This window comes from Gigantopelta aegis, chromosome 12, assembly GCF_016097555.1.
Source record: "Gigantopelta aegis isolate Gae_Host chromosome 12, Gae_host_genome, whole genome shotgun sequence".
Taxonomy (NCBI): domain Eukaryota; kingdom Metazoa; phylum Mollusca; class Gastropoda; order Neomphalida; family Peltospiridae; genus Gigantopelta; species Gigantopelta aegis.
Genome location: NC_054710.1, coordinates 52979917 through 52991221, shown reverse-complemented (window position 1 = coordinate 52991221; position 11305 = coordinate 52979917).

Genomic DNA, 11305 nt, shown 5'->3' with positions numbered 1-11305 from the left:
GATGATGTTGATGATCATAGAGCTTGGTGCATGTAAAGACATTTCCTTTCGGTTTCCACGCTAATGCTGATGCATAGCTTCTGTACTCTGACTTCAGTGGACTTGGTTTGAGTTTGGAGTTTTCCTTCTCCTAGGAGAGTTTCCTAACTAGGATTCTGAGCCTCTCCAGCCCAGTTTTGATTTTGGAGTTTGCTTTTCCTAGACAGTTGTCTTTCTTGACTGTCTGTCCAGTCCATATTAGTCTAGTCTCTACCCTTTGACCAGACCAGCTTGGGTGACCCTACCAGGAGCTGATGCTCCAGCTGGCATAGCTCTCCGAGTCATTGAGACATGCAAGCTACCTCACCACGTCAAGGAATGGACCATAAGATTAGGCGAGGCTTTGGGGCTGGTATGCATATTCATCGATCATTAATGAATTAAAGGAAGGATTAGGCGAGGCTGTGGGGCTGGTATGCATATTCATAGATCATTAATGAGTTAAAGGAAGGATTAGGCGAGGCTGTGGGGCTGGTATGCATATTCATAGATCATTAATGAATTAAAGGAAGGATTAGGCGAGGCTGTGGGGCTGGTATGCATATTCATAGATCACTAATGAATTAAAGGAAGGATTAGGCGAGGCTGTGGGGCTGGTATGCATATTCATAGATCATTAATGAATTAAAGGAAGGATTAGGCGAGGCTGTGGGGCTGGTATGCATATTCATAGATCACTAATGAATTAAAGGAATGATTAGGCGAGGCTTTGGGGCTGGTATGCATATTCATCGATCATTAATGAATTAAAGGAATGATTAGGCGAGGCTTTGGGGCTGGTATGCATATTCATAGATCACTAATGAATTAAAGGAATGATTAGGCGAGGCTTTGGGGCTGGTATGCATATTCATAGATCATTAATGAATTAAAGGAATGATTGGGCGAGGCTGTGGGGCTGGTATGCATATTCATAGATCACTAATGAATTAAAGGAATGATTAGGCGAGGCTGTGGGGCTGGTATGCATATTCATCGATCACTAATGAATTAAAGGAATGATTAGGCGAGGCTGTGGGGCTGGTATGCATATTCATAGATCACTAATGAATTAAAGGAATGATTAGGCGAGGCTGTGGGGCTGGTATGCATATTCATAGATCACTAATGAGTTAAAGGAATGATTAGGCGAGGCTGTGGGGCTGGTATGCATATTCATAGATCACTAATGAATTAAAGGAATGATTAGGCGGGGCTGTGGGGCTGGTATGCATATTCATAGATCACTAATGAATTAAAGGAATGATTAGGCGAGGCTGTGGGGCTGGTATACATATTCATAGATCACTAATGATCATAGATCATTAATGAATTAAAGGAATGATTAGGCGAGGCTGTGGGGCTGGTATGCATATTCATAGATCATTAATGGGTTTAAGGAATGATTAAGCGAGGCTGTGGGGCTGGTATGCATATTCATCGATCATTAATGAATTAAAGGAAGGATTAGGCGAGGCTTTGGGGCTGGTATACATATTCACAGATCACTAATGAATAGCTTATTTCAACAAGTATATTGGTTTATTTAATTAATAAAATGGTAAACATGTGACAGCTATTATACAGAACGAGCACTTTTTGTTGTCGATCCCATTGATTCCGTCGTCTAGTGAGCCGGTGTAGCATTTAATATACACTCCCCAGTCATTAGTGTACGTATCATTGGACTCACCCAGTTACTATTATACGCACTCCCCTTGACTTATTTGCACTTCCCTAGTTATAATTATACTATATAATACGCACTCTCCACTACTATGCTTGAATACTGAATGCATTAATTGTCTCTTACAAAACTTTTGGGTTGGTAATAATTTAAGTGCTATTAAGTTAATATAATCCACATTTATATTAATCCCATATCGCTCCAATCGGAGTAGATTCATCTTCGCCCTGTCTGTCCGTCTGTCCCACATATATGTTTTCGGATGTTTTTGAGATATTGAGCTGAAATGTTGTATAGCGCTTTATTATACACTATTACAGATCAAGTTTGACTTTCATGACGATTTGGGGAGGGAAGTAGCGTAGTGGTACAGCCAGTGCAACACAACTGGTATATCAAGTTTGACTTTCATGACGATTTGCGGAGGGAAGTAGCCTAGTGGTACAGCCAGTGGTTACAACTGGTATATCAAGTTTGACTTTCATGACGATTTGGGGAGGGAAGTAGCCCAGTGGTACAGCCAGTGGTTACAACTGGTATATCACGTTTGACTTTCATGACGATTTGGGGAGGGAAGTAGCCTAGTGGTACAGCCAGTGCAACACAACTGGTATATCACGTTAGACTTTCATGACGATTTGGGGAGGAATGTAGCCTAGTGGTACAGCCAGTGCAACACAACTGGTATATCAAGTTTGACTTTCATGACAATTTGGGGAGGAAAGTAGCCTAGTGGTACAGCCAGTGCAATACAACTGGTATATCAAGTTTGACTTTCATGACGATTTGCGGAGGGAAGTAGCCTAGTGGTACAGCCAGTGCAACACAACTGGTATATCAAGTTTGACTTTCATGACGATTTGGGAAGGAAAGTAGCCTAGTGGTACAGCCAGTGCAATACAACTGGTATATCAAGTTTGACTTTCATGACGATTTGCGGAGGGAAGTAGCCTAGTGGTACAGCCAGTGCAACACAACTGGTATATCAAGTTTGACTTTCATGACGATTTGGGGAGGAAAGTAGCCTAGTGGTACAGCCAATGCAACACAACTGGTATATCAAGTTTGACTTTCATGACGATTTGGGGAGGAAAGTAACCTAGTGGTACAGCCAGTGGTTACAACTGGTATATCAAGTTTGACTTTCATGACGATTTGGGGAGGGAAGTAGCCTAGTGGTACAGCCAGTGCAACACAACTGGTATATCAAAGGCCATGGTATGTACTACCATGTCTGTGTGAAGGTTTATGTAAAAAAACAATGAATGTGGATTACTAATTATATATATATATACCTAGTAATGTATGGCAAGTGTAAATTATACGTATAATAATGAATGGTGTGTGTGTGTGTGTGTGTGTGTGTGTGTGTGTGTGTGTGTGTGTTAGATTATATGTATAATAATGAATGGGGTGTGTGTGTGTGTTAGATTATATGTATAATAATGAATGGGGGGGGGGGGGGTAGATTATATGTATAATTATGAATAGGGATTGCAGATTATATGTATACTAATGAATTGGGAGTGCAGATTATATGTATCGTAACGAATGGGGAGTGTTCATTATATGCGTAATAATGAATGTGGAGTGCAGCTTATATGTATAGTAATGAATGGGAAGTTTACGGTACATGTATAGGTATAATAATTAATGAACGGAGAGCGTAGATTATGTGTATAATAATGAACGGAGAGCATAGATTAGATGTATAATAATGAATGTTGAGGGTAGGGTATATGTATAATAATGAATGTTGAGGGTAGGGTATATGTATAATAATGAATGTTGAGGGTAGGGTATATGTATAATAGTCATAGACCGACCGCGCATCAGGCGAGCTCTTTGCCACGGCTACGTTACGCTGCTTGTGCTTTGAGATAATCACGAATGCATACGTTAGAAATATAATTTGTATACATGGTTAGTATCGTGGTATTTGTATAGTATTGTTTTATACGCTGATATTCACATATGTTACTAACATGCACCACAATTAAGTTACCTTTATTTGATCATCATTATTCTGTTTTGATAAGTGTAATAATTTTCTATTTATTATTTTTATTCTGCAAGGACGGATCCAGAAAAAATGTGGCCTCTTTTGATCTGCCCCTGATACATATACCCAACACTCTCGTTTAGATTCCCCACTAAGATTTATAGCAACTTTTACAGTAAAACAATATAGCGTTATGCGAGTGCTTAAAAACGCTTATAGCCTACGTCTAATGGGGAGTGCGTATTATTCAGACGCAGTATATAAGATAGACTGGGGGAGTGTATATTACATGTATAATATGCACTAGGGAGTGCTTAATCTACGTATACCGTTGACAGGGGGCTGCAAATTATATGTGACACCGGTAGTTATGTAATATATATACTACTCAAAAGAATTTAAGGGTCAAAAATGTATAACCAAATAAGTTTCAGAGTGTATTAGATTGATGATGTAAACTACACCAAAAATTTAATTTATTGTTCCATATTTACAAAAAAACACAAATAAACGTCACTGTATACAAGAAAGTCACATGACATGCTGTCAAAGTTGAAGGTTGTCAAACATGGATTTTACACATTAGAACATTCGTTTAATAGTGTGTGAATCCACCCCTGGCGCGAATACACTCGACACATCGTTGCCTCATGCTGTTGATCAGACGTCTGAAGAACTCTTGGGGAATGGCCTGCCACTCTGCCATAAGAAGTTGACCCAGATCATGAAGGTTGGCCGGAGGGGCATGGTTATCCCGAACTCTCCTGCCTAATTCGTCCCAGGCGTGCTCTATTGGGGCCAATTCAGGCGAATATGCTGGCCAATCCATCCTGGCGATACCTTGTTGTTTGAGAAAGTCCGTTACCACCCTGGCGCGGTGGGGTCTGGCATTGTCATCCTGCAGAACTGCCCCGCCGCCAATCTGCTGAAGGCCTGGGAGAACCAACGGCCGGATAATCTCATTCAGATAGCGGATTCCATTCAGATTGCCATCCACCACATAGAGGGGGGTTCTGTGGTGGATAGAGATGCCGCCCCACACCATGACGCTGCCACCACCGAAACGGTGACATTGTCTAACGTTAACGCCAGCGAAGCGCTCCCCAGGACGTCTGTAGACACGAACCCGACCGTCGTTGAACTGGAGACTAAACCTGGACTCATGAGTGAACATCACTCGACCCCACTGAACACGTTGCCACCGCAGATAAAGTGTGCACCAATGACGTCTGGCCGTTCTGTGACGTGGTAGGAGTGGTGGTCGAACAGCCTGGCGACGGCAGCGTAGATTATTGGCTCTCAGACGATTGCGTATGGTTTGATCAGACACTCGAGTTCCAGTCGCAGTCCGCAGATTGTCACGTAATCGGCGTGCAGTGGTTGTGCGTTGACGTAGACCCATATTGGTGATGTAGCGGTCCTCTCTATTTGTAGTGCTTCGGGGTCTTCCCGAAAGTGGACGATTTCGAACAGAATTCGTTGCTTGGTACCGTTGCCACAGTCGGCCAACGACACTCTGACTGACACCAAGTCTCAGAGCAACATTTCTTTGCGTATTGACATCCTGAAGCCAAGCAATAGCCCTTCCTCGATCTTCGATAGTCAGTTGACGTCGTACCATTGTCGAATTTGGAGTGTGCACCGTACACGAACGCAAGCTCCAATTATACGGAAATTCAGCATTGGGAACATGGAATACACGTGCAAAGCGTGCAAATGAAGCGCTTTGTGAAAAAGCAAGTTATGGGCACTTAGCAGACCTTTCGCTTTCGCCCTAATTTACGTGCAAATGTAAGCATGTTTTCGCCATTAGAACTAGTCGACAGTGTCAATGACAGTGGATTTTAATTCATTTATGGGTTGCTTAGACCCACTTTCGTCAAAATGGAACAATACCATGCGTGACATTATGGTCTAGCTAATATAATTGACATTCAGAAAATAATGTCGAAAATATCGTCTGACCCTATATACTTAATCCGTCACATCAGGTATTAGTCTTTGAAGTGCAGACACAAACGCACGGCTCTGTTGATTTTTGCGGAATGATGAAACAGACATGCAATGTTCTCTAATAATATCCATCCCAGTAAGCGAGCAATAAAAAACATTATTTTCCTATACAAAATAAACAACCATTGTCAAAGTGGCCGAAAACCAAATCGAAATAACTGTCATTGATGTATCATGTTTTGTCCATGACACAGCTGTATACTGAAATTATAAAAAACTGTTTCCATAGTTAAATTGTCTATTATTTTAGTTGCCTCCACCTGTGATTCGTGATTGGCGTGACTGTTTCCATAGTTAAATTGTCTATTATTTTAGTTGCCTCCACCTGTGATTCGTGATTGGCGTGACTGTTTCCATAGTTAAATTGTCTATTATTTTAGTTGCCTCCACCTGTGATTCGTGATTGGCGTGACTGTTTCCATAGTTAAATTGTCATGAACATTAGTAACCGACAGGGTTTATTACTGTAAGCACTGATAACGTAGACTCTGGCATCTAAAATCATAGAACTGACCAATTGCATAGTTTCAAGAAAAACGCAACAAATTATGGTTATCGTGCGTGATCGTTTTTGCTCGAACATACTACTAATACATATATACTACTAATACATAAATACTACTAATACATATATACTACTAATACTAATTACTACTGATAGTATGCATTTTGCCTTTTGCCTTTTTTTTCAAGAGGGAAAAATACAGTAACCCCATTTCATTTTCTTAATGCACATTGAAACATGTTTTATCAAATAGTTTACTATGTTAACATGTTTTATTAACTAGTTTACTATGTTAACATGTTTTATCAAATAGTTTACTATGTTAACATGTTTTATCAACTAGTTTACTATGTTAACATGTTTTATCAACTAGTTTACTATGTTAACATGTTTTATCAACTAGTTTACTGTTAACATGTTTTATCAACTAGTTTACTATGTTAACATGTTTTATCAACTAGTTTACTATTTTAACATGTTTTATCAACTAGTTTACTATTTTAACATGTTTTATCAACTAGTTTACTATGTTAACATGTTTTATCAAATAGTTTACTATGTTAATATGTTTTATCAAATAGTTTACTATGTTAACATGTTTTATCAAATAGTTTACTATGTTAACATGTTTTATCAAATAGTTTACTATATTAACATGTTTTATCAATTAGTTTACTATATTAACATGTTTTATTAAATAGTTTACTATATTAACATGTTTTATTAAATAGTTTAGTGATACAGATAATATATGTCTCGGCATAAACACGTATCCATGAAATAATATGTAGTTGTCACGGGGTACTCGTTAAGGCGCCCGGCAATACCCGTGACAACACTTAAGCTATATTGTGATTGCCCGTGACATATTTTATGAGTCTTTGACACTAATGTTTGATTGGCATGTCGCTAACTAACTAAAGACTACGTTATTGCATTAATGGCAAGTAACATAATAATAATGATTTGAATCGTATAAATACAGGGTGAAATTACATCTAGTATTCACTGTACCATTCCAAGCGAGTTTGGCGATGTCTTCCAGTTAAGGTAGATGACGCTACAGGCGCGCACCAAAACAGCATGCAAGCGGTTACCAACTGTTTGTGTCCAGTCTACGGGCGCGTATCAAAGGAGCATGCAGGCGGTTACCAACTGTTTGTGTCTAGTCTACGGGCGCGTATCAAAGGAGCATGCAGGCGGTTACTAACTGTTTGTGTCCAGTCTACGGGCGCGTACCAAAGTAGCATGCAGGCGGTTACCAACTGTTTGTGTCCAGTCTACGGGTGCGTACCAAAGCAGCATGCAGGCGGTTACCAACTGTTTGTGTCCAGTCTAACGGCGCGTACCAAAGCAGCATGCAGGCGGTTACAGACTTTGTGTCCAGTCTAAGCACGCAGGCGTTTACGAAGTTTGTGTCCAGACTCGGATCCCTGCTGCCTGTTGGAGTTGCTGTTGAAGCTGAGTTGCATGACTTGATTGTGGATGGCTCTGGTGATAAAGTCTGAGCGTCTGGTGGTGGGAGGTGGACGTTCACTGCATAGTCTGTCTTGCACTCTACAGGTTGCTCTGTGTCAAGCAGGTGGACGTTCACTGCATGGTCTGTCTTGCAATCTACAGGTTGCTCTGTGTCAAGCAGGTGGACGTTCACTGCATGGTCTGTCTTGCAATCTACAGGTTGCTCTGTGTCAAGCAGGTGGACGTTCACTGCATGGTCTGTCTTGTAATCTACATATTGCTCTGTGTCAAGCAGGTGGACGTTCACTGCATGGTCTGTCTTGTAATCTACATGTTGCTCTGTGTCAAGCAGGTGGATGTTCACTGCATGGTCTGTCTTGTAATCTACATGTTGCTCTGTGTCAAGCAGGTGGATGTTCACTGCATGGTCTGTCTTGCACTCTACATGTTGCTCTGTGTCAAGCAGGTGGACGTTCACTGCATGGTCTGTCTTGCAATCTACAGGTTGCTCTGTGTCAAGCAGGTGGACGTTCACTGCATGGTCTGTCTTGTAATCTACATGTTGCTCTGTGTCAAGCAGGTGGATGTTCACTGCATGGTCTGTCTTGTAATCTACATGTTGCTCTGTGTCAAGCAGGTGGATGTTCACTGCATGGTCTGTCTTGTAATCTACAGGTTGCTCTGTGTCAAGCAGGTGGATGTTCACTGCATGGTCTGTCTTGCACTCTACAGGTTACTCTGTGTCAAGCAGGTGGATGTTCACTGCATGGTCTGTCTTGTAATCTACAGGTTGCTCTGTGTCAAGCAGGTGGATGTTCACTGCATGGTCTGTCTTGTAATCTACAGGTTGCTCTGTGTCAGGATTAGGGTTGAGACTGTAAGACATTTATTTGATGAGCTGTGTAAGTCTGTGTTTGTCCAGCCTGGAGACATTCATTTGATGAGCTGTGTCAGTCTGTGTTTGTCCAGCCTGGAGACATTCATTTCATGAGCTGTGCAAGTCTGTGTTTGTCCAGCCTGGAGACATTCATTTGATGAGCTGTGCAAGTCTGTGTTTGTCCAGCCTGGAGACATTCATTTGATGAGCTGTGCAAGTCTGTGTTTGTCCAGCCTGGAGACATTCATTTCATGAGCTGTGCAAGTCTGTGTTTGTCCAGCCTGGAGACATTCATTTGATGAGCTGTGCAAGTCTGTGTTTGTCCAGCCTGGAGACATTCATTTGATGAGCTGTGTCAGTCTGTGTTTGTCCAGCCTGGAGACATTCATTTCATGAGCTGTGTAAGTCTGTGTTTGTCCAGCCTGGAGACATTCATTTGATGAGCTGTCTAAGTCTGTGTTTGTCCAGCCTGGAGACATTCATTTCATGAGCTGTGCAAGTCTGTGTTTGTCCAGCCTGGAGACATTCATTTGATGAGCTGTGTCAGTCTGTGTTTGTCCAGCCTGGAGACATTCATTTCATGAGCTGTGCAAGTCTGTGTTTGTCCAGCCTGGAGACATTCATTTCATGAGCTGTGCAAGTCTGTGTTTGTCCAGCCTGGAGACATTCATTTCATGAGCTGTGCAAGTCTGTGTTTGTCCAGCCTGGAGACATTCATTTCATGAGCTGTGCAAGTCTGTGTTTGTCCAGCCTGGAGACATTCATTTCATGAGCTGTGGAAGTCTGTGTTTGTCCAGCCTGGAGACATTCATTTCATGAGCTGTGCAAGTCTGTGTTTGTCCAGCCTGGAGACATTCATTTGATGAGCTGTGTCAGTCTGTGTTTGTCCAGCCTGGAGACATTCATTTCATGAGCTGTGCAAGTCTGTGTTTGTCCAGCCTGGAGACATTCATTTCATGAGCTGTGCAAGTCTGTGTTTGTCCAGCCTGGAGACATTCATTTGATGAGGTGTGTAAGTCTGTGTTTGTTCATCCTGGAGACATTCATTTCATGAGCTGTCTAAGTCTGTGTTTGTCCAGCCTGGAGACATTCATTTGATGAGCTGTGGAAGTCTGTGTTTGTCCAGCCTGGAGACATTCATTTGATGAGCTGTGCAAGTCTGTGTTTGTCCAGCCTGGAAACATTCATTTGATGAGCTGTGTAAGTCTGTGTTTGTCTGGCCTGGAGACATTCACTTGAGTTGCTGTGCAAGTCTGTGTTTGTCCAGCCTGGAAACATTCATTTGATGAGCTGTGCAAGTCTGTGTTTGTCCAGCCTGGAGACATTCATTTGATGAGCTGTGCAAGTCTGTGTTTGTCCAGCCTGGAGACATTCACTTGAGTTGCTGTGCAAGTCTGTGTTTGTCCAGCCTGGAGACATTCATTTGATGAGCTGTGCAAGTCTGTGTTTGTCCAGCCTGGAGACATTCATTTGATGAGCTGTGTAAGTCTGTGTTTGTCTGGCCTGGAGACATTCACTTGAGTTGCTGTGCAAGTCTGTGTTTGTCCAGCCTGGAGACATTCATTTGATGAGCTGTGCAAGTCTGTGTTTGTCCAGCCTGGAGATATTCATTTGATGAGCTGTGCAAGTCTGTGTTTGTCCAGCCTGGAGACATTCATTTGATGAGCTGTGTAAGTCTGTGTTTGTCCAGCCTGGAGCATCCTGTGGCTCTAAGACGTTCTTCCAATGTCTGTCGGCGCAGTGTTACAATTCAGCACGTGCAGCATGTTTTATATGGTTTGAGTACAAACTGAGTGACTTGTGAAAACCATTCCTACCCAAGTTTCCATTCGAGAGCGAATAAACACAATTGAGACACCACATGGTGTTCGTGACGGTAATGACTTGGCTACACTGTGTGTATATTGCATATGCATGTATACGATATATGTGGCGGTATGGACTATGCCTGAACCTTCAGTGGATACAGGCAGGTCAGTAGTCATCCTTCCTTCCTTCCGTAATGGATCAGGCACTCACAGACAGGTTGTCTCATCATGCAGCGCTTATAATATACCAGTCGTGGAGCTCTGACTGTAAAAGCGGAAACTCCATATTGACGGTCCATTGGGGTGAATCAATCATATGACTCGTTACTCGTCAGATAGATAAATGTAAGGCTACTACGCCGACTTCGTTTGCACTGACCACTGACAACTAATCTACTGTCCTGGGCCCCGTTCAACGAAACGACCTTAGCGCTCCTTGTACAGGAAAGAGCAGCAAAGATCCATAACTGGATGACACATCATGTTTTGTAAATGTTTCTGACAAATGGGGTGATTGGCTTGGAGTATCGAGGGTTTTCATACAGCCGCGGTCGGTAGATCGCTCGCCTGAGGTGACTGGCTTGGAGGATCGAAACCCCTCGGTGGACCTATTCTCTGTCCTATTTACCCCCACCCCAGCCAGCGCCTAACAACAGATACTGGTATATCAAAAGCTGTGGTGTGTGCTGTCGTGTTATGTTGGGAAATGCACATAATATATCTCTTGCTGTTTCCCAACAGATCTAGCCTGCGTGGCGTCGACAAGGTTTGCTCTCCCACCATCAAGACCAAGTGTTACAACCGCCATATATTAGACGCCAAACGTTATGGGGCGGAACGTAGCCCAGTGGTAAAGCGCTCGCTTGATGCGCGGTCGATTTAGGATCGATCCCCGTCGCTGGCCCCATTGGGCTATTTCTCATTCCAGCCAGTGCTC